At 45.5% G+C, this 22993-nt stretch overlaps 1 protein-coding gene across 3 annotated transcripts in view; it reads left to right on the plus strand.

Annotated features, from left to right (window-relative positions):
• The first annotated feature begins 1760 nt into the window (after positions 1-1760).
• FBXO34 (F-box protein 34) overlaps positions 1761-22993 on the plus strand; it is a 41643-nt gene continuing 20410 nt past the window's right edge. The window contains exons 1-2 of one of the 3 annotated variants that reach the window (XM_041476438.1): positions 1761-1878; positions 15321-15399. The gene's annotated coding sequence lies outside the window, so the exon portion shown is untranslated. The remainder of the gene's footprint in view (positions 1879-15320; positions 15400-22993) is intronic. The other 2 variants (XM_041476444.1, XM_041476454.1) reach the window with 2 other exon arrangements.

Consider the following 22993-nt stretch of genomic DNA (forward strand, 5'->3'; position numbering starts at 1 on the left):
AACACAGAATTTTTCCCTGGAACACAGGAAACTACTGTGTCAGCAGCAGCTAAATCCCGTTGTTGTTCTGTGGTTTGTTACAGTTCACAGGAGAAAGTACTGGAGGGGTGAGAACACTAGGGTCTGTTTTCTGTCCTGTCCTCGTCTAGTATTTGACCTTCAGCAACTCATCTCACCTCTATCTTCCCTCCCACCCTCGGTTTGTATATCATGGCCATAGTCAATAGGGGCTCCAGAGACTTTGGGAGGTTCATCTCAGCCATCTGAGACACCATGTAAATGTGATCCTGGGCCTTGGCTAATTAGCTCTGCCCCTCGTCAGGGCTGTCATGGCACAGCACTGTGCTGACACACTTACACTGCTTTTTACCTTGACAACAGTCTCAAGGATCTCCTCTCAGTACTGTATACAGACAGTAAGTAGTGCTACCCTCCAGCAGGTCAGGGAATCATAGAGTCAGAGAATATCCTGAGTGGAAAAGCACCCACAAAGTCCATCCAGTCCAACTCCTGGCCCTGCACAGACACCCCAACAATCCCACCCTGTGCCTGAGAGCATTGTCCAAACACTCCTGGAGCTCTGGCAGCCTTGGAGCTGGGACTATTCCATTGGGAGCCTGTTCAGTGCCCCACCACCCTCTGGGGGAAGAACCTTTTCCTGATATCCAAGCAAAACGTCCTCTGAACAGCTTCCTGCTGTTCCCTGGGGTGGAAAGAAACCAGGCCTTTTCAGCTTGCTGCCTGCTTCCATCATCTAACTGGAAATAATTTGCCTAAATCTTTTAAGGAAAGGGAAAGCTCCTTCTTGTAGAAACCCTTTTAAGTTTAAACTACCATCTGATGCCACCACTTAATTTCCCAATGCCTTCTCTTTGTGTTTCTCTCTTGTTGTCAATACCGTTGGTTTCAGAGGATTTCTGCAGTGCCCTTCTTTTTCTCTCTGCAGGCTGAGACATCTAGAGCACTGCACAGAGAAGAAGGCTGGGGTGGCACTTGCATGACAAATCACTGTGGATACATCTACAGAAGGAACAGCAGTTCTTGTTTGCCTCTGCCAAGGACAGATGACAGCAAAGGGTATTTAGTGATTGTGCTGGGGAGGAAACGTTAGCAAAACAAGCTGGCAAGGCTGGCACCACGCTGGTGGGGTTCCAGCAGGGAGGGACACTCCCAGTGACCTTCGGGGATGGACTGCCCAGGGAGATGGTGGAGTCACCATCCCTGGAGGTGTTTAAGGAAAAAATAGATGTGGCACTCAGTGCCATGATCTGATTGTCAGGGTTGGACTCTGTGATCTCAGAGGTCGTTTCCAACCTAATTGATTCTGTGATACTTCTGGCCCTGCAGTCGGGAGTTCAGTAGGTTTCAAAGCTAGGAGGTTTATCGAACGACTTGTTACCTTCCGTACAGGACCTTACAGATTTTTAGCCCACACTAAATTTACTGGTAAGTTGCCGGTGTCCCCTCAGCGGGCTGGGAACTGGCACCCCAGCGGCTTCCAGTGCCACGTTGGTCGCTAAACCTCGTCGGTGAGCTACAAGGCACACCGGGGAGAGCGGGCAACCACAGGGTCGCCAGCGCCTGCCTTGGGACTGGCTGGCCTCGAACAGGCACTTGCAAGGAGCGAGGAGCCCGGGAAGCGCCCCGAGCCGAGCCCCCGGTGCCTGGCGCGGCGGGGCGGCCGGTGCCTGGCGCGGCGCGGGGGCGGCTCCGCGTCCCTCCCCGGCGGCTCCGCGTCCCGCCCCGCTCCGCCCCGGATTGGCGCGGCCGCCCGGCTCCTCCCGCCGCCGCCGGGCGCAGGGGGGATCCGGCCGAGCCGAGCCGAGCTGAGCCGATCCTGGCGGCTCCGCCACGGCCCGTCCTCTGGCCCCGCTCCCGGTAGGCTCCCGCGGGCGCGGCACGGGTGGGTGGACGCTGGGTTCGGCGCGGTGCGGGCAGGTGGGCGGCGAGCGGCGAGCGGGGCCCGCCCGCAGCGCCCGCGCTCCGCCGGCCATGGCGGCTGCGGGGCCGCCGAGGGGCCGCTGCCGCCCGCAGGACGGGGCCGCGCCGAGGGCACCGCGCTCTGCCCGCGCTCCGCTTGGCTTTATTTTACCCTCTCGCTTTATTCTGTCTGCTGTGATCCCCCCATCGCCCGCGCCTCGCTCCCGGCCTCCCCGGGGGTTTTGTGGTGCTCCTTCCCTGGAGCGCTGCCGCGGCTCTCCCGGCCCGGCGGGTCGGGCAGCGGCAGCCCGGGAGCGGTGCCGTGTCCCCCGCAGCGCCCGCTCACCGTGCGGGGCGCGGAGCATCCCCGCTCCCCCGCGGTTGCGTAACGCGCCCGTCCCACGCGTGGCCGCGGGGACGGAGCCCCCCTGTTTTCTTTTCGCGGATCTTCTTTTAAAAGCTATCCCCTTCCCAAACCGCGTGTTTTCCCCCCAAATTTTGATCTCCTGAGTTGCGGTCACTTCCTGGTGGTGTTTTTTCTGCGCGGCTTCCCCCGTGGTTCACGCATCGATCAGCCGCCCTTCAGAAGGGAGGGGTTGTGAACTCGCTAAACATAAACAGCCATCCGAAAAGAGCTTTAATGGTTATTAGATATTGTGGTAATTCTTGAATGACGCCTTCACGTGGGGATGGCGTAAGAACCTAAGGAAAGGTTAAAAGTACAATTACAGTGGAAGTGATTTCTTCTCGGAATTACTTCCTCCAAGGCCTTACTCGAAACAATAAGCGTAGCTTTTAATTTCTTCAGTAAACCGAGATTATTGACTTGTGCCATGCGGCTCCTAGTTGGAAAAATCTGCTGGGATCAGCCGGACAAGTGGGTCTAAGGCTCGTCCTGCGAGCTGCTTTCGTACAACGCCCAGCAGCCGCGTGTGTCTCTGCTCTGTTTTTAAATAACCGGCTTGGATGGGGCTGCAAAGCCCATCCCCAGCAGCCCGGAGCGTGTTGCGGGCTGTAAAACCCGCCTGCGAGGCCGTGTAAGTACTCCAGGGCTGGCCCTGCCCTGCTGGGCGCTGTCCTGGCCGTGCCACAGCGCTCGGCATCCAGTTTTGGTGGCTGGAGATATCCAGGGGAGCTGTGGAACAGGCGAACGTGCGGCGCAGGCTCCAGAGTCTTAATGAGTGTTTGCGTAGTGCTTCGTGTTTTCTCGGATGAAAGGTTTTACATAATTGACCATTATAATTGTCTGTCACCCCTAGATAAGAGCCAGAAAAAAAAACCCTAAAAAACAAACGTGGAGGTAGGTAGTTGTCTTAAAAGTCCAAAGTCTAAATGCCTGTAGGTTGTGAATGCTGTTACTTCTGGGTGTGGAGACAGCAAAATGACTGAGTAAAAAAAAAAAAAAAAATTATCTAATTCTGTCCTCCTTTTGAGTCATTTGATCAGCATCATCGGGACAGATGACATCCTGCTTGCGTTTGAGCTGCTTGTTCTTCGGTGCCCAGAAGAATTCCTAATGTGACTCTGGTTCTACCGGTGTTAATGTTTTTGTATTTTTTTTTTCCTCTTGAAATCTTAACTGGAAACCTTTTACAGTGTTTTGATTCCTTTTTAATAAATGGCTAATCCCTTGCTGCAGGGGATGGGAGTGTTTTGAACGCAGCATTTTTGGGTCCTGAGGGGAGGGGGAAGGGAGCGCCTTGTGTTGCTTTCCAGCAGCCACCCGCCTTCCCCCAGCCGGAGTGAAAGGGCCTTATTGACTGATTTTGAAGGTAACCTGCCCAATTCTCCTCTTACATGCTAAAACCCATAAATTTGCTGTAGAGCAGAGCCTTTGAGGGGAAGAAATGGAATGTCAAGAAGCCTGGGCTTCATCACGAGCAGCCTGGTAACAAAGGCACTGTCTGTTAATTGCATCGTGCTTATCAAAATCTCCCCTCCTAATGACAGAGTAACAATTTAATAGGTGTGAAAAGTTGTGGGATTTGATTTAATGCCACTGTCTTAAAATCATCCTGCATACTCAGTATGACTAAGTTGTCGCTTTCATATTTAATTGGAGAGTGACCAGAGGCTGAGGAGAAAGCTGGGGATGTTTCACTTGCACTAAATGCTCTTTAAAATCTTTTCCCCATTTGGAGAAGGATTGTGAAGAATTGTGAGTGGCTTGTTAAGTGCTAAGCTGCAGCTGAGTGACTTAGAGGTTATAAAACATCTTTCTGTGTCTCTTAAATTTGGAAGCTCATCTTGAAGCTTGTGCTGCGGGTGTTTATCACAGGCTGGTCTGCAGCTCCAGGAAGGACTGTGGTTTTGGGGTGTGGAGGTAGCTGGTTAGGTTTGGGTGATGTGAAGGTGAGTGCTGTGTGGTGGATGCAGGACACAGCCTGGGTAATAACACTCCCTGAGGTTCCAGGTGTCAACACCTTCATCACGATGTGTTGTTTTCACTTCTCGGTGCCCTGTAGCATAACCCAACCAGCACTTTGGTATAATCCTCACACACACAGAGGTTGTTGTATTCCCAGCAGCTAGGGCATATTTCAGTATTCCTGTTGCAGGTTTCATACCAGGTTTCAGAGAAGAGAGCAGCTTTTCTTGGATCTGATGGTTGAGCCTATAAGGAAAACACAGGACTGATTCTAAACCTATCATGAAAGAGAATATAGCCTGAGAAGCATCTCTCTTGCTCTTGTCTGCTGGGATTTTTTGTCTCTTGTGGATTATTTGGTTACTGGATTTATCACTGGGTGTTCCAATCCACAGATTTGAGCTTTTGAAGGAAATACTGGTTTAGTGAAAGTTGTGGGATCCTCTTCTGTAAGCTCTGCAGGAAGGAGGGCACAGGAATGCTGCTTTGGTATGTGTGGCTGCTCCATTTTTATTTGTACCATATTTTACTGGCTTGTTTTCTAAGCTATTTTCATTCTATTAACTTATTAAACTTTGAGTCTGTTAAAGTCAGTGTGACAGTCTTCCTTTAATGTAGGAGTGTTGTCCTTTTTTTTTTTCAAGTGTCCTTTTTTCACCCCTAAAATACGAAATGGACTAATTGTCCATAGTTCAGATTCTGCCTGTAATTGTGGGATTTGTATTTGGAATTCACATTGTAGTCGTGGATTTAGTGTTTATTCCCCAAATAACTTTTTTTTTGGACTTTGTTGTGGAAGGGGGATATGTGCTGTTTCACTTGCTAATCCTACTGTTGCAGTTTTATGCCTAGAGCATAACTGGAGCTGTGTTTACCACTCTAGGCACTGTGGTTGGTTTATTTAACTATTTTGGGTATCAAACACAGAGAAATCACAGCAGGACTGTCTGGTGTAGGTACAGGATGAGCATCAGTGGTACCATGACCTGGCTTTCCAAATTTGGGTGTCTGCAGCGTCATTGCAATGGGTGTCAGGGAGAGATGGATTAAATATAGCTCAGGTGTGTCCCAACATGTTGCAGCTGCTCCTCCTGTTGCAGTACAGGGCTAATAGGAATGTTTACATAGATCACCTTCCTACACATCCCACGTTCAACCACCTCTTTAGTAGCAAGTTGCTGCTGGGCAGCCACATGACTGCTTCAAGCTGTTTGGAGAGTAGAAATAAACTACAGAGGGACGCATAAATGGCTGTTAATAAAGTGTCAGCTTTAAAAAAAAAACTAGAAATGGCTGACTGGTATCTTGGGGAGCAGAAAATAGTGCTGGTTCTTTTTTTTTTTCCTGTGTGATTAAAAAATAATCCTGCTTTAGAAGCTGCTCTGTCTGCAGTTCACAGTGAAGTGATGGCATTTGGGTAGCAGGGAGGCAGAATTCCTGCCAGTTAAAATCTTGCTGTCCTAATGTGCCATTCCGTGCAGTGCTTGGAAGCTGATATACAGTGTTCTTCTGCCTTGCAGCAAAACAACTAGTGATTAAAAATTCAGCAGATGCTGTGGTTCACTTAACTACTTGTTCTTGCATCATTCAGGTCATATCACACAATTAATGTTGCTAATGTTCGATCTAGCTTTTTTTTTTTTGCTCTAAGAATGGAAATTATCTGAACTACCATGGGATTTACAGAACTGTTTTGGCAGGAATTGGGCTATGCAAAGTAAGTTATTCAGGACTGGTTTTGCCCTTCCCCTAACTTGGAGAATCTTCTTTTGATTTCAGAAATAGATTTGTTCGTGCCAGACAGGGCTGTAATTTCTGCAACTTTTCTGACTTTAAAAACCAAAGTGTTTTCTTTAGATTGCTTTGAGATAAATGAGACTCCCTAGATGAGAAGTAAGAGGGGGAGAGCACGATAGGTGTAAGTGCTTGCTTTCTTACTTAAACTCAGTGTTTCATTTGGCCACAAAAGTGTTTTTGTAAGAGAATTCTCATTTTGTTGCGGGCAGGGTTTCTGCTGCTTTCAGTACATCCACTTTTAACTTGCACAGTTTTGGTTAATAGTATTCAATCCAGGGTGTCACTTACTTGACTTGGAAATTAGCATTAAATTTTACCTTCCCCTCCCTATGTTCCTTTAATTATGTAAGTTTTGGGTTCTTTTTGTAACACACACAGGTTCTAGAAATCTTTTCTGTGCTGCCTGAAAGTAATATTCATGTAGGAAGAGACTTGTAGTTTGTTTTTACTTCTTTTACCAATTTTCTGCTTGGAAGCTGGTGTTTAAGAAGAAGCATATCCACTTTCTTTGTGATCAATGCAGTAACTTGGTTTTGGTTGCCCTCCCTGCACCTTCTCAAGACTCTCCTGCTGTTGCTGGGTGGTGCTCTCTAAACTGGATGGATGTGTTGATATGAGCCTTCATGGCTTGTGCTGTTCTAAGAAAGATAAAATGCAGCCTAAAATTAAAATTGCTGGGTCTTTCAGTATCTTTGAGAGGAACTTGCTGTGGTGGGGCAGCCCTGGGCTGCAGGGCTGGAGAAATTAAATTGAGAATATGGAACACAGGTTGAGTATTTTGGTGAAGAGCACACACGAGGTTCAGCCCTCACTGGAGAGCTGCAGGCTGAGGGGAAGGTTGTGTCTTTTGAAGTGTGAAGGAAGGGGCAAATCCATCACAGGAATGGAAAAGGTGAATTTATATCACATTATATGATGGGTATGCCTGTGAACCAGGTTTTGGAGAAGGAATGGGCAAACCCAGGAGCCTTTGCAGACACATGTTGTTTGGACTTGCAGTTTGGGTGACTTTTTGTGATCTGTCAATTAGCACATCAAGAGGATGTATTTTCAGTCAAGGAAGACATTTTTCTTTGGAAAAACCTGTTTGGACTATTAACTGTGAATGTGCTTTGAGAGAACTTGTCTCAACCAAGTTGTCAGCAATCAGTTTGAAAAATGAAGTCTTAAATATGTAAACTTCCCCCCAGCCTCTGCAGTGTCCTGCTCAGAATGATGGAAAAGGAGGATTTAGGCTGGCTTTTGTGTATTCCTGCTTCCATGAATGTATATATCCAATGTGCTGGACTTCCAGAATTCATATTCAGGATAATATGTTTAATCTTCGATTGCAAAAAAATAGCTTCACACATAGCTAATTCCATCTGCTGGAGAAATATGAGCGAGGCTAACTTCACTTATTTGGGACCTGCTTTTTGCTGTGCTAATTACTATGTATGAACTTTGGAAATTTGCATAATTTTTTGGCAAACTTAAGCTGCAGCCATTTAATTTAGAATTTTTATTAACTTTAAACATCCCTAGCAACTCCTAAGCTACTTCTGGTTCATTTTGTGGTTTTGGTGTTTTACAGGGTTTGATTTTGAAAGCTTCAGTAGCTTCTTTTTGTCTTTTCCTTGCAATGACTGTATATAAGCAACAGCAGCTTGCTGCCATTACCAGTAACTTTCAGCCTCCAGTGTGACACAAAATTCCTTCTATCATTCAGATAAAAAAATTGTTGAAGTTAGGTTCTTGTAAAAAAAAAAATTCTAAAAAAGTAAGCTTAGAAGGTAGGTTTTGGTTGCTCTTCTGCAGTGTGAGAAGAGCACTTGAAATATTTTAAGAGTATATGCATTTCCAAAAGTAACCTTGGGGAAATTGGGGCATATCAAGTCTGGTCCTAATTCTGGTAAAAGCTGGTCTTATGATGTGAATTTTTAAGCTCCAAAGAGTTTGGATGTAAATTCATTGTTGCAGATAGCTACTAAATGTTCTTTCTTACTCAAAGTCTGTATTTTGACACATTTTCAGCTTCCCAAGTTGTCTAGCCATGCCTTTTCCACTTGGTTTGCTTTTGTTTTTGTGACCTCCACCTTTCACTGATTTTGCTGGTTGGCAGTCAGTGGAGGTGGATAATCTGTAAAATACTGAAGCAGTTGGAATTTTATAGCAAAAAATACTGTCTGCTTTATTGGAATGCTGTCATTTGAAGTCAGCTGTTACATGCTGATTTTCTTTTGGAGGCAATAGACTGGATTAATTTTAAAATTTGAATTATTTGTGCCCACTTTCTGCCTCAGTACCATCAGAAACTTCCTATGCTGCTCTGTGCAGTTGCACTCCTGAGCCTTTGTCCCTCTTTTCTCATCCCTCTTGCTCTGTTGACCACTTAAAAATGCAGTTTCTTCCTTGGGATGAACGGGGTTATATTGCCAGACTCTTTAATTCCTCTCTAACTGGCAGAAAGCCAAGCATAAAATCTTCTTCATAAGTCACCCTAGAGGTTTCTTTGTATGTGCTATTATTTTCTTTGCGTGCTAACATCACTGAAAATACTTTTTCATTTTTTCCCTCCCCCCAAGTCTAGACCAGGCATAATTATGTTCGTGTGTATGTGTAGGCTTGAGTGTTGCCACGCTGCAACACCCAATTTGAAGTCCTTGGGCAGTTTAAGACCAAAATTTCTTTTAGCATCAAAGGCAGCGCTATCCCCTGTGCATCTAGGGAGGTGAAGTAATTTTCTGGTGTATCTGAACTTCAAAGACAGGCTCATGGTTTGTGCCTGTGGTCTGCCTTTCTGAGATGTGTCATACTGGAGGCTATATTTTAAAAAAGAGTTTGGACCCTGGGTTCAAGCAGGACTTGTGCATCAGTGATAGTGGCTAGTGTTGGATTGAGGATTAATTATGTTCATGTGCTTCCAGAGCACCCCAGTTCTCTTTTCATTTATGAAATTCTTCATTGAGGTCTTTGTTCTGAGCTTCACCTTTATTGCAAAGTCTAAAAATCCTTTCCATAGTGAAGCCTTTGCTCTTGTGTTTGGCCTCTTAAAGTTTTTGTGTCTTCAGAGCTTCTGTGCTTCCTCTCACCCTGACTGCTGAGGTTGAGACAAGCTCCCTGTAAATGTACATGCAGAACTGCCCCTTTTTCTCCTGCTGAAAGGCAGCTCTTGCTTTGCCATGATGTCTACAGTGATATTTTTCTATTCATTTCCCTTCCTGACCTCCTGTACGTGTCCTGGTGCTGGGGAGAGCACCATAGAGAGGAGGATCCACTGCTGAGCAATGAGGGCATGCAGGGCATGGTGCCTTGAGACAGGTGCCAGCCACTTGGGAAGGGAATTCTAGAAGAAACCTCACCCTTAAGGAAATCTTGTTGCCTGAAAATGGGTTTTTACACCTCAATTTGACCATCAGGGCACCAGAGCTTGCCAGCAGGTGTGGGACAGACTATTAGTTCCTTGCATTTTTTCACTTAATTTCCTCTTTAAAGAAGAAGGATAACACTCTACCATTTTTTTTTCGTTTTTTGTTTTTTGGTTTGTTTTTTTTTTAGGAGATAACTTTATCTTAATAAACAGATGAATGAAATGATGCAGAGTGCTTGTTTTTGTGGGTGCAATCTCTGTGAATCTGCAGCTCCTTCTGAAACTGGGGCTGTGGGAGGATTACTGATAGCAATGAATCCATCTCCTATGGTGTTGAGGAAAAAAAAAAAAGTGGCTGTATTTCTCTTAAAGTGCTTATGGATTTTTTTAGATGCAGTAGGACTGCAGATGTAGTCATATTAAAATATAAAACATCTCACTTGGAGTTGGTCTCTCAGCAGAAGGAGTTGGAGACGTGACTTTGGTAGAAGTTACTGGGAATTCTCTTTTTAATGCAGCTTTGCAGCCTGTGCTGTGGATGGGAGCCCAGAGCAGTCTGAGTCATGCTTCCTCCATGGAGAGGACATGGGATGCCACCAGCAGTGGACTAAACCAGTTTTCCTAATGATTGCTTTGTTCAGCTTTAGCTACTTATGGGGTTGTTAAGATGGTGTCAGCTGATGTGTCAGCTGGAGGCCATGGGGTAAATTGTAGGATAAAGAGCAGTAGTTTACATACCTTTGTAGCAAATGTCTCTGCAGAATTCTGCACAAAAGTGGGTTTTTTTTAGCCCTTTTTCCTCGTTTGGATCAGTGGATGTATGGAGCAAGGAAAGGGATGTGTATGGATTTTGTGGGGTTAACACGGCTTCATCCCTGACCTGACTGACTCCTACAAAGTGAAGGAACCAGTGCATCCTGTAGGGATGGTCCATTTTCTTTGGGAAAATGTTTTAAAGAAATTGGGAAGAACTTAGGGAAATGTCGAGGAACAAGTAAAAATTGAGTGAAATTCACTCAATTGAGTGAGTTCACTGAGCGAAAATTGCTGCATCTCTAGTGGACCTATACAGAGCAAGTTCGTTGATGTTGCTTTAATGGTGGTTTTAAGGTTATTTTAATATTTTTATTTAAAGATTTGGGGAATGCCCCCTATCCCCAGCTCTCCCCTGTGCTCCTTGGGTTACAGATAGAGACTTTACTGGGATATATGTAAGGCAGAGGCTGCTGAGAGAAGCCTTCTCTTTAATTAGACCAACTGGGGTGGAGGGGAAGAGATGAGTGAGCTTTTGAGCCTGAATAAATGTCAGATTGTATTTTATCAGAATTACAGTTTGGAATCAGGGGTTCACTGAGTTTCCATTTGGCTGTGGGCTGTCTGGGGCCTTTTTGCATCTTCCATCTCTTAGCTGCAGTTGTGGGAAAGTTGCATATACCACTTTACAGACAAAGCAGAGCTCTTTAGGGGAAGGAAGAGTAAATGACCCAGGTAAAATGAGCCAGGCTGGAGTCAGTAAAACTACCCAGAATGCCAGCAAGTGATACCTGTGTCTTGAGTTTAATCTATTCTCTTCCCAGTGGTCATGCCCAGGAGGATTAATAAGAGATGCTTTAACCTAAAGCTACTTGGAACAGCAGTGCTTTTTTATTCTCCCCTCTCAAAAGTGGTTTGCTTTTACTAAAATAGCTAAATGCAGGCATGTTAAGCTTAATATATATGTGTGTGTGGGTACCTGAGAAAGCATCCCATTAGAATATCACCTTTGCTGCCAGTCAGGGCCAAGCCAGGCTTGTTAGCAGCTTGTAAGTGACAGCCCTACTTTGCTTTGTGGGTATTTTAAGTGATGAGGGTAGCAGAGCTCCAGGGAGAGGTGATAACGTCTGTGCTGGTTTTCTTCTCGATAGGGAGGTGGCAGAGGAGGAGGAGATAGGACTAATTGCATACCTTCCAATTCCAGTTACTTCATTACAGAATAATCATTGGAGCAGCCCTGCAATCTGCTCTGATAGCAGATAAGTGGCGTGGCTTGAAGCACTTCAATCTAAACAAAACTTAAGTGCTTTTTCCTTTTTCCCTGGAGTGAAACTGTAATTTCGTTATGTGAATGTTAGCCAGGACAGAGTTGTTTTTGCAGCTGTCATGATGATTCTCTGGGCTTTGTGTTAGAGGTATGTCCCCAGTGTATGTAGCAAAAATATCCTAAAATACTGCATTCCCATACCTGGAAGCTTCAGTTGAACGCTCTCCAAATGTTTGCCAGGTGAAGATCTGTTTAGCTTTGACGTTAGATGTCTCAGAGGGTTTAGATATAAACCAGTGAAGGTTTGGATTATATTCCTTTCCATAGCAATACATGTTAATTAGCTTCTCTGTCTGCATTAGGCCCTGAAATAGTCAAGTGAAAGAGCCTGAGCACATCTCTGCTGCTTCAGAATATGAGTCCCTGTGGTGAGGGTGGTCACGTTGAAGCATTGCCTCATTTTGGTTCTCTGGTGTAGAAATGGTGTTAAATGCAACCCATGCGATGCAAAAGAGAAGTATCAGGCAGAGCTGCTTGGGAGAGAGATTTTGCCTTTCTTTGCAATGGGGTAAAAGTGAATTTGTACTCCAGGCTGACCCCTGGGAAATCATAAAATCCCAGAATGTTTAGGTTGGGAGGGACCTTCAAGCCCATCTCATTCCAGCCCCCTCCCATGGACAGGGACACCTTCCACTATCCCAGGTTTCTCCAAGCCCTGTCCAGCCTGGCTTTGGACACTTCCAGGGATCCAGGGGCAGCCACAGTTCTCTGGGCACCCTGTGCCAGGGCCTCATAAAATACCTGGAACTGCTGTTGATGATGATGATGACTTCAAGGTACCTATTTAAGGCCACAAGATCACCCCAGACAAGTGCCTGGACTTTGCAGAGTGCAGTACCGGCCAAACCTTAAACTCTCTTCAGGCTCATTTTTTCTGGACTGCCACAGAACCATTAAATCTGATCCGTTCCTAAAAAGACAGCTGACTGTGCAATCTGAGCCACATAAAATTCTTTGTCTCTGCTTTGGACTTGAATGGAAAAGTAGTTTGTTTTCCCATTAAATTGACCTCAACTGTCGCTGCCCCAAAGGGGGTCTGTTCTTGCAGGCTCTGCTTGGCCGGGAGGCAGAGCGTGCTTGGCTCTCCCTGTGTTTTGCTGCTAACTCACTCCAGGACAACGGGAGGATGGTAATGCACTAAGGCAGGTATTTGTTAGCAGGTTAAATGTTTTGGGAAAGAAAATGTAATATACTTTGTGAAGGTTGATAGTTTTGTAAGTTTTGGTTGTGTTGGTCATAACTTGGCTGATGGGGTTGGTGGTGTAGATCCAACTGCAGCATTAAACTCTGGGAATAAATGAGGTGAAGTTGTGGTGAGTTTCAAAGGAACAAAGAATACAAGGCCTCCTTAATTGAATCTTAGGTTTTTAGGGTGCCTTTCAGAGGGAAAAGCCCAAACATGCTTTGCAAACCAACCTGTGCATTGTGTACTGTAGTGGATCCGTGCTTTGATAGGAACAGTGTGACTTTTTAATGAGATGAACTGCATCATGTTCTTTTTTAAAAGTGATATTTAGTTATTTGTATTGGGGAAAAATACATTTTTGCTGATAGTCTGTAGCTGATCAGACTCCTGCATCCCTTTCTAGCCACTGATGTTGCAGGGACAGGAGGCTGGCAGGTTGGATTGGGTACTGCCTAAATAAAAATGAGGTTCAAACCTGGAGTGTTACCTGGCAGGGCTGCCTGACCCCCACCTGCTGGAAACTCACAGTGCTCTTTGCTCATGGTTTGTTTGGGAGAAGGTTTTAGGATGTGAGTCTCGTGTGGGAGCACAGGTGCCACGCTGCCTTTTTAAGAGTTTGGAGCCTTGACTTTGTAGGGAAAAGAAGCCAAAAAATGGGCTGTGATATATTTCATGCTGGCCAAGCTGCTCCAAGGGTAATCCAGGTGGGAAGGGACTCACCTATGGACAGGAGGTTCAGCTGGGTAGTCAGGAAGCATCAGCAAAGCACAGCTCCTTCCTAAGGGTGAGCAAAATTCCTCCACCTGTAAACACCATCACATACACCCAGCCTTGGCTCTTCTCTGGCTTCTGTTTGTCTTTTAATGGCCATGGAGTGCCTCAGTGTTTCCTTCCTGTCTTCCTGGTGTTTGGCTCAGGGGTTTGATGGCCCCTCTGATGTTGGAATCAGCACATGGGAGCAGGTGGGTACTTGGTGAATGTCCATGGCATTACACTGGTGTGTTTATGGCCTGGGATGGCTGCACTGGGACTTCTCACGTGCTTCCATATCCAGTACTTAGTCACCATCCATCTTCACTGCAGAAAATGAATGGAAGGCAAATTGTTACTGGAGACTTTTCTAGGGAAAAAGTTTTTAATGAGTACCTGAAGGGCCACAATCCTACGGATTGTGTGTGGTGTCATGTAGCTGTGAGCAGGTTTTCCTTATTGCAGAAGCTGGATTGATTCCTCAAGGCTGGATAGCATCTGATTTTTATATGAGGGAGGGGGAAAAGTTGTCTGACTTTAATCTGAATTTACTAGGTACTTAATAAGAAAGACCTCTGCCCTGAGTGACTTGCTCAGCCTATGTTGTGTTGCAGGAGCTCCATGGAGATGAAGCCTGCTGGCTTTATTTTGCTCTGAAATCCGTTTGGCTCAAAATTGCTTCCAGAATCTCATCCTCCCTGGTACTTCAGACTTGTGACTGGGTAACCCTGCTGAGTGTTAAGGGTTGTGGCAAAGCCTGGGTGCTGTGGTGGCTGAGAGATGACACCAGCACATGGAACTTGTCCTTCAGGTGACAGTCAGGGGCACATTTCTGAGAGCTGTCTGCTTCTGCCTGTCTCATCCCTTCATAATCTGCAATTTATATTTAAAAGCAGAGGGATTTAAGTTGTTTTCTGTGCAGTTGTGGCCCGTGGGAGCAGTTGGCTGTCGTGCTGTTTGGCCCTGGAGCTGCCTTGGTGGCCGATTGCGTAAGCGAGCGAAGGTATTTGCAGCAGTCACTTGGAAACAGGGATAATTCAAGTCTCTGATCAAGCTCAGGCTCAAACAGGTTGTGGAATTTATTTATACAACACCACTGGGGTGTGTGACACTGCAGAGCCAAACAAACAGAGGTTCCCAGCCCCAAGGCTTGTGCTGGGTATTAGATAACGAGGGATGGGGTAATTACAGCCAGGGACATGGGTGGAGGGGTTCGAAGTGGGTGAGGGCTGCATCCACGTGGAGAACATGAAAATGTGCCTCATTAATGGCAGCGTGAAGAAACTGAGGGTGTGTCTGGGGTTATGGCAAGGCTGGAGGTCAGCTCTGCAGAAGGAAGTGTTGTCTGAGCTATTGGAGACACGTGGATTAATAAGGGAAAGCGGAAGGAGGCAAAATGAAACCAGCCAGGCGTACGGGGAGGGGCTGCGTTACGTGGAAGCTGACGTGCAACAGCAGTGGCACTCCAGGGGCTTGGGGAATTTGGGTGTCACAGCAGCCACTGGGAATCCACACCCAGATCCCAAAACACGTGTGCTTGATGGGAACAGGGGAACAGGTAAAGAAAGGGGTCCACTGTGGCTTCTGGAGGCTTGTTGGTCCCTCCTCTCTGCTATCTGTGCTCCCTGGGCTCTGGTGGTGCCAGATTGGCTTCTGGCCAGCCACTGGGCTGGTTTTGGGGTGTACTTCATCAGTCAGCACTGAAGACCTTGAATTGGTGGTTCTCCACGTCAGCAATGCATGGGTTTTTGTTCCCATGTGCCCTTTGCTCTGGGCAAACCGGATCTTTTGGGTTTTAGGAGCTGGGTAGTGGTTGTTAATACCTTTACTGTGTCACTAATTTCCTTTTTCCTTCCCTTTTGCTCTTCAGAAATGCCATTCTCGTGAGTGTGTAAGGAGCCTACAGAACTGTAATGTCTAACCCTACATGGAATAACAACTCTTGGAAGGTACCACCCTTTTTTAACTGCATTGCTTTGTTAGAGGTTGGTTTAATGATGTGCTGATCTTTGCTTCAAAGCTTGAAATTGAAGAACTGTGTCTTATGTAATGCTGTCCCTTTGAAAGGGCTGACAGTGCTGTGATCCTCCAGCTTTTGATTTCCAGAAAAACTGGGTGCAACCTAACACTTGGTTTGGGATGCTGAGGGACCATCCCTGTTTCTCTGTGGATGGTGATGTCTTTAGGCAGCTCTGGTGTTGCCTTAGGAACAGATGGTGGTTTCTATTCAGAGAGCTGAACTGAGCTTTCTTCATACTTGGTGGCCATCCTTGGAAACATATTGCCCTTCTTTTTAGTGATGCATGATGGTTTACCCGTTTCTTCAGTTCAGTGACCTTCTGGATTGTCTTTCTTGAGGCTTCTAGGCATATTTATAAAGAATTTTGTGATGAAGTGCAGTTACACTTTAACATTTAGATTGAAATGTCTTGGCTGTTCGTGCTGCATTAACCAGCTCTCAGGCGTTGGCTTGTTCTGCTGTCTGATCCCGCAGTGATGCCATAATACTGAATTTTGGACTGCCCTGTGCATTGCCATGGCAACAGACTGATGTCACACGCTCAAGGACATGACTTCAGTGCACGATCATGCAGAGGCACAATCAGATTTGTGGAGGAGAAAGCTGACTAATGCACATCTCAAAAGCAAACAAGGGGAATGCAGGTTACAGCTGACCAACCAAGGTGCCTCAGTGTGAAAATTCCCCACTTAGAGGAGGGGCTGATTCTGTCTCTAAGACAGGAACAGTTGTCTTGATGGGCTTCTCTTCACCATGGAGAAGCAGAGGACTTGCAGGTCTCCTATATCTTTAAAACAGGTGCTGGAAGAGATCATAATTTCTGGGGTGGGGAAATGCTCTCTGGTTTCAGAACTTTGAAAGGGCACTGCTTTGTTTTAAAATTAAAGAACCTCTCAGTGGTCTTGTAAGCACCCTGAGAATACTTTGACTTGCTTAATGTTGTTCAAACAGTTTAATTGGTTTTCCAAAGCTTTTATTTTATCCATAACATTGGAAGGTGAAAGGGGAACTCCGCATCTGCATTATGGTCACATTTTCCTATATCCTATTAGCAGATTCCAAGATTGTTTAATGTGATCTCCACCCATTTCATTTGGCTGCAACCTTTGCTCCCATGAAAACAAGGCTGATTGTTCTGAATTGCTGTGTGTATGTGCTTTGGCACGGCATGAAGGTACCTATAATAACACAACCATTGTCTGGAAAAAAAGGCAGTTTGCAGTAATAACTACAAATAAAAGGGTGCAGTCCAGGGGCAAGACAGATAATGGTCGTTTTCCCACCCACTGCACAGGGCAGATTCTTAAACATGGTCACCCCTCAGCATGACAGGGCTATGGGCTTTAGCCTGGGATGTGAATACTGGGAATAAGGGACTGAAATATTTGCACGTTGTTCCAAGTTTCTCTTTCCTGGCCCCGGTTCCATTGCTCATATCTACGGATGGGGAGACTGAATGACTTTTGCACAATGCAGTGTTTTATTTGCATGCTGTGAGCAGTTTAACAAGTGTGTGTGTGTGCTAAATGAAGCATTCCCACTTTCAGTGAGCAGCTGATGCATCCTTAAAAAAAAAAAAATTAAAAAAATGCCTTTAGGTTGAACAGTGGGGTTTTGAGGGGTGACATTGTGCTGTGTGCCTGAGCGGATGGTGGGTTGTGCCAAGGCTGAATGTTAACTAGGAATGCTGTGAGATGCAGCAAATAACCAACTCACACTTCTTGGTGCTAAAGTAATTTTTGCTCATCTTTGCACTTTGTGGGATTAAAAAGCTGTTGTAGTGCAAGGTTTGGAGGCAGTGTAATTGTTTGAAATGCTCAGTGTCACAGGAATTGAGACCATTTAACAGAAACTGGCATTTCTTGTTGCAGTTTGGTTGCCTCCCAGGACAGGAAACTGAAGTGGTAAAAAAGAGTTAGAGAAGGAGTTTAACAACCCTCTCTGTAAATCATGATGCTTGAATTCAGATCCTGGCCTTGAGCTGAAAGGACTGGAAGCTCTGCAGGACCCAGTGATTCAAGCTGCTCTGCAGAGAACAAGAAGATAATGGTGATGGACTATCAGGAAGGCAGCCTTGCTGAAAAGAGAGGCTTTGTGATACAGTCAAGGGGAAGGAAGTCTGGAGAACTCAGAAAAGGAACAGATGTTTTTGGTGGTGGGGAAAAACTTAACTATCCCTGTAGTTTGCTCTTGCAGCAGAGCCAGCAGGAGGAACTTGATACCAAACAAAAGTAGGCACACCCAGGATTTAGCAGAGGGATCCTGGAAAGCTGAAAATCAGTGCTTTGGTGCTTTTCTGTTTGACAAATACCTTATATAGTGGCATCTGGCAGATCTAGTAATATATGTGTGTGCAAAGGTGTGTGTAAAACAGCTTGAAGGTGTTAGATGTCTGTCTTTAACAGCAATAAAAGAAATATTGATATATGAAGTGATACTCAGAGTTGGGAGCCAAGAGAGATGCTGTTCTCTGAGAAGGAAATAATGACAGAAGATGCATTAAAAAAGAGGGTGAGGTTTTTTTCTAGGGTGTGTTTATGGATGGTGATGACTTGAAGTGTGATAAAACAGATTGCTGATCCTGTGTATCAAAGTACCAGTGGCAATGATTTTTCAAGCTGTTGAAACTTGCATCCACCAAAAAATATATATCTATTTCATTCTTCCTAATAGGTTAATCCACTGTAATTGGCTGTGAAATCAACCTGGGGGAATTTTCCCATCTGTAAGTGATGCACAGCCTCTTTGCTGTCTACTTGGCAACCCTACCTTCAGATAATTAAAAGCTGTTTTTGAAATCCACTTTTCTTTCAACTCTTGTTTTTCTGCATCTTGCTACTTCTCTGAGAGTTGTCAGTCACTCATCTGGCCAAGGTGTAAAAACCAAGATAATGTGCTTTTAGGAAAGGAAAACTGCAGATGATCTTTTTACTTTAGCTAAAAAAAAAAACCCATAAAAACTACAAAACTAGGTGAATGTGAGGAGCCTTTTAGCATGCACGTCACTGCTGCATTTCTAAAAGTAACTAAACTTTCCCAGTCCATTATGGAAAACTTTGACTTTCAGAGCTCTGGTGCCACTTGCCCTGCTAAAATCAATAACCAGGCTTCCATGGTTCACTTAGGAAGCAGTTCCAGTTACCCAGAAATTACAGGAGTGTTCAGCACAGGGATCCTCTGGTTTCAGCACATACTTTCATTGCTCTGTAGTGTTTTGAGAGGCCGAAGGGTGGGATGCAGCTCCAGTGAATTTCCAGATTCCTAACAGTGTGAGGGACTGTTTTTAATAGTGATGATAAAAACAGCTATTCCCAGTTGGAGGTTTAGTCAGTGGTATAATTATCAGAGCTATGAAATAGTGCAGGGATGGCTTGGGATGGAAAAAACTAAGGCTTGAAACTGATTTTCTTGAGGGAGCTGTTTGAAATTATTTCCTGCAAGCTCATAGAGAATTGGTGAGAGATGTCAAAGGGTGAGGGCTCAAGATGGGTGATTGCTTTGGTAATTCAGGGCTTGGGCTGGCAAGCTGCAGCTGGCTTTTGGGAGAGAATTGGTTGTTGAAAGCCATGGGGATGAGTGGGAACTCTGGAGTGGCACATTTGGTTTGTAAAGTGCTGAGGATTTCCACAGCAGGGTCACAATCCCCAGCTCCAACGCTGGCTCATTTAAACCATCCCTTCTAAACCACAGCTGTGGGCTCCTTATTTTCTGCTTCACTTCTTAGAGATTTGGTGGGGTTTATTCATATTTTCTCATTTTGTCCAAGAAGGGAAACTCTGAGAAGAAAATACTGTTTGTGCTGGAGGGTGCAGTGGGAATATTGGGTTAGAGAGCAATGTAGGTATTTTTTTCCTTTTTCTGTCATGATTATAAAGCTAATTTTTTGGAGCTGTTAGAGCAGAGACCACAAAGATGCTCTGAGGACTGGAGCACCTCTGCTCTGGAGCCAGGCTGGTAGGGCTGGGAATGTTCACCTGGAGAAGAGAAGGCTCTGGGGAGACCTTGGAGACCCTTCCAGTGCCTAAGGGGTCTTGGGAAAAAGAGTGTGACTTTTTCTGTGAGCAGATAGGGATGGGACAAAGGGGAACAGTTTTAAAATAAAAGGAGAGGTTTAGATTAGATATTGGGAAGAAATTCTTTTCTGTGAGGATGGTGAGGCCCTGGCACAGGGTGCCCAGAGAAGCTGTGGCTGCCCCATCTCTGGAAGTGTCCAAGGTCTGGTTGGACAGGGTTTGGAGCAGCCTGGGACAGTGGAAGGTGTCCCTGCCATGGCAGGGCATTAGAACAAGGTGATCATGAAGGTCCCTTCCAACCCAAACCATTCTAGGATTTTATGTTTTCTGTGTTTTTTCATTAAAAAAAAGTTTCAAGTCTTGTAAAACAAACCTGATTCTGGTGTTTCCAGTGGACTTTAGGAAAGTTTGTACTTCCAAAGTGGTTATTAACATGGAAAGGATTGCACCAGAATTATTTCTGGTGTCGTCTTATAGGTCTGTGCGACTGAATTTTGAAGAGGAAATGTGAAAAGGGAAAGGCAGAAGCAGAAAGCAAAAGTTGTCACAGTTCATAAGCGTGCAGAAGTTGTCCTTTACTGAAATTTCAATGCTATTTTGGGGCCTTTCTTTTTTCCTTAAGAATGAATTACAGTGGAATTCGTGCTATGCTTAGGATTTCTGAAACTTTAATTGTGTCAGTTGCTAGGTGTATTGACTACAAAGCTCTGAAAATATCAAACTATTTTTTACTTCAGTAATTCTTGAGTTATTAATAGGGAAAAAAAATCTTTAAAAACAGAGCTGAAAAAAGATTAAAGATCTGTGGAATTGGTAGGTTTCCAGATTAGCTGAGATTTTAAACAGTCCTTTGAAATAATCATGCAATAAGATTTTGGTCTCTCCTGCAGTTTACCAGTCAAAACCCCTGAGTTTATGTGAAGCTGAGTTGGTTCAGCAGATGTTTTGTGCATAATGTTCTCTTGAGAATTTCTGTAAACCCAGGTGATGCTTTGTCGGGGAAGGATTTGTAGCGTGTCCTCTTGGCTGCCTTCTGTCTTCCTCTTGAGCCCTTTGGCCATGGCGTGTCACATCTCTGTGCTTTGGCTGCTCAAAGTCTTTTCTGGTCCCTTTAAACGGGTTCTGTGCTTTTTTACAAGCTGCAAAGCAGTTTAGGGTGGGAAATACCCTGATGCTGCTTTGGGATCGTTCACCTGCATTTGTGTGAGCCCAGCTCTGCTCACCCGTGCCCTGTTCCCTCCCTGTTCTGCTCCTGCTGCTCTGTCTGTAGGATGAGCTCTGCAGGTGCCTGGTTCTGGCTGATGGATATCAGGGCTCCTCTTGGGTCGTGGTGTCATGCCAAGCGCTGTTTTGAGTCTCCTCTGCCTTGCTGTGCTGTTCCTCCTGTCACTGGTGAGGGTTCCAGCTTTGTGTTGCTGGCTGTCACACCCTGGTGTCCTGTTTCTTTCCCTTTCCTTGCGTGACTTCACGCTGCAGGCCTGGAGCTGTAGGAGGGGGGAGCTCATTCCTGGCAGCCCCAAGGATGTCAGAGGGTCCCTCCCAAAGAGGCCTGGTGGCAGCAGAGCTCTGGAGACCTCTGGTTGTAAAGAGTGGCTGCTCCCTGTCCAGGAAATTGGGGCTGAGAGTCATCTCTCCAGAAGGTGTGTCCCCATTGAGGAGCTGTGTCACCAGGTCCAGGAGCTGTATGAGAATGTAAGAAGGTTGTGTGGCCTTAATGGGAATGAGAAACCTCATCAAGTTCAGCAAGTCCAGGTGCAAGGTGCTGCTCCTGGGTCAGGGCAGTCCCAGGTGTGAGTGCAGACTGGGAGAAGTCACTGAGGACAGCCCTGCGGAGGAGGACTTGGGAGTTGTGGTGGATGAAGAGAGGGCTGTGAGCCAGCCGTGTGTGCTCACAGTCCAGAGGGACAGCTGAGTCCAGGGCTGCTTCAAAACTGGTCAAGGGATGTGATTCTCCCCCCACAAAGTGCCCAGAGCAGCTGTGCCTGCCCCATCCTTGGAAATGTCCAAAGCCAGGTTGGGTGGGGCTGGGAGCAACCTGGGATAGAGGAAGGTGTCCCTGTCCTTGACCAGGGGTTGAAACTGGATGGACTTTGTGGTCCCTTCCAACCTGAACCTCTCAAGGGTTCTGTGGAATAGCATGTTTTCAGAGAGCTCACAAGTGTGAATTCCCCCCTGCATCAGAGATCCCAGTGGGGTCTGCACCACCTCTCACAAGAAGTCAGAAGTGAATAAAAGAGGGACACGGGGAAGTGGCCACTCTGCATACAAGGAGGAATATTCCTGCCCCTCCTGAAGACTTGACATTAATAAAAAGCTGTGAGTGATTGTAGTGGGTGACTCCCTGCTGCAGGGACAGACACATCCACCTGGCAGGCTGGCCAGAAGAGGTTGTTGCCTCCCAGGGACTGGATTTGGAGATGTCACAGAAGCGCTGCCAAGAGAGCTTAAAGGTCAAGATAAAGTTCATGAGATTCCTGATTACTGTTGTGGACAAAACAGAAAAATAACATTTATTGATGGCTAGAATAGTAAAATAATAGTAAGAAATAAGCATAAAACCAAAATATTCTCTCTCCATGTGGGGCATGACCTGCTCTGCCGTGGAGCACCCTTTATCCTTCTCTGGCATTGGTGGGGTTTTCCTCATTGTCTCTCTGTCAGGTGTTTTTCACCCTTTAAATGTTTCTCCAGTGGAACCAGTTGATTCAGTGATGGGCTCAGACACATCCTGTGGTGGGACATGAGGAGCAGGCTGGAAAGGGCCTGGGGTAGCCCTGACCTTCTCCAATTAGAACCTCACATTAATTAGTGTTTGGTTGGGGTTTTTTTTTTCTGTTTTCTTTTGGTTGGTTGGTGTTTGTTTTTTTTTTTGTTTTTTGTTGTTTTTTTTTTTGGGTCTTAGATTGTAACCTGTTCTTTTTATGCTTTGTTTTTAAGACAGCTGGAAAGCCCAGTGAATCCCAAACTTATTCAGAGGGTGTGGGTGGTGGTGTGTCCTGTTTGTTTGTGGGTGGGTGGGTTGTTTTTAGATGTTCCTAAGGAATCTATTCTGGTGGAAGTTTGCAGATGTAATGAGGCACTTTGTTCCAAAATGTGCTGTGAAAAATAGTTTGAACTTGTTTCTGCATGAAATCTGTCCTGAAGTTGGGTGTACTTGGATAGCTCTTTCCCTAAGTGCAGAGCAGACTTTTTTTTGTAAACTGCTGACCTGTAAATTTGAGGTTTCTGAGTTCAGCATTTTTACATTGTCCTTCCAAGGTGGAAGATAGTTCTGTGTGAAAGTGTGACATTGGGGCACCAGCAGTGACCTACTTTAGACAAAAGTTTGAGAAGATTTAAGGTTTTTTGACAATTCATGAGACATTGGTACTCAAAATAGCAGAAAATGCTTCTATGTGAGAATAGAGTGGATTCAGGAATATGATAGGAAAAACTTGGGCATTTGTGACAGAAATCATGGAATCATAGAATGTTAAGGGGTTGGAAGGAACCTTAAAGATCATCTCATCC

The sequence above is a fragment of the Pyrgilauda ruficollis genome, unplaced genomic scaffold, assembly GCF_017590135.1.
Source record: "Pyrgilauda ruficollis isolate IOZ18807 unplaced genomic scaffold, ASM1759013v1 scaffold110, whole genome shotgun sequence".
In the NCBI taxonomy this organism is placed as follows: domain Eukaryota; kingdom Metazoa; phylum Chordata; class Aves; order Passeriformes; family Passeridae; genus Pyrgilauda; species Pyrgilauda ruficollis.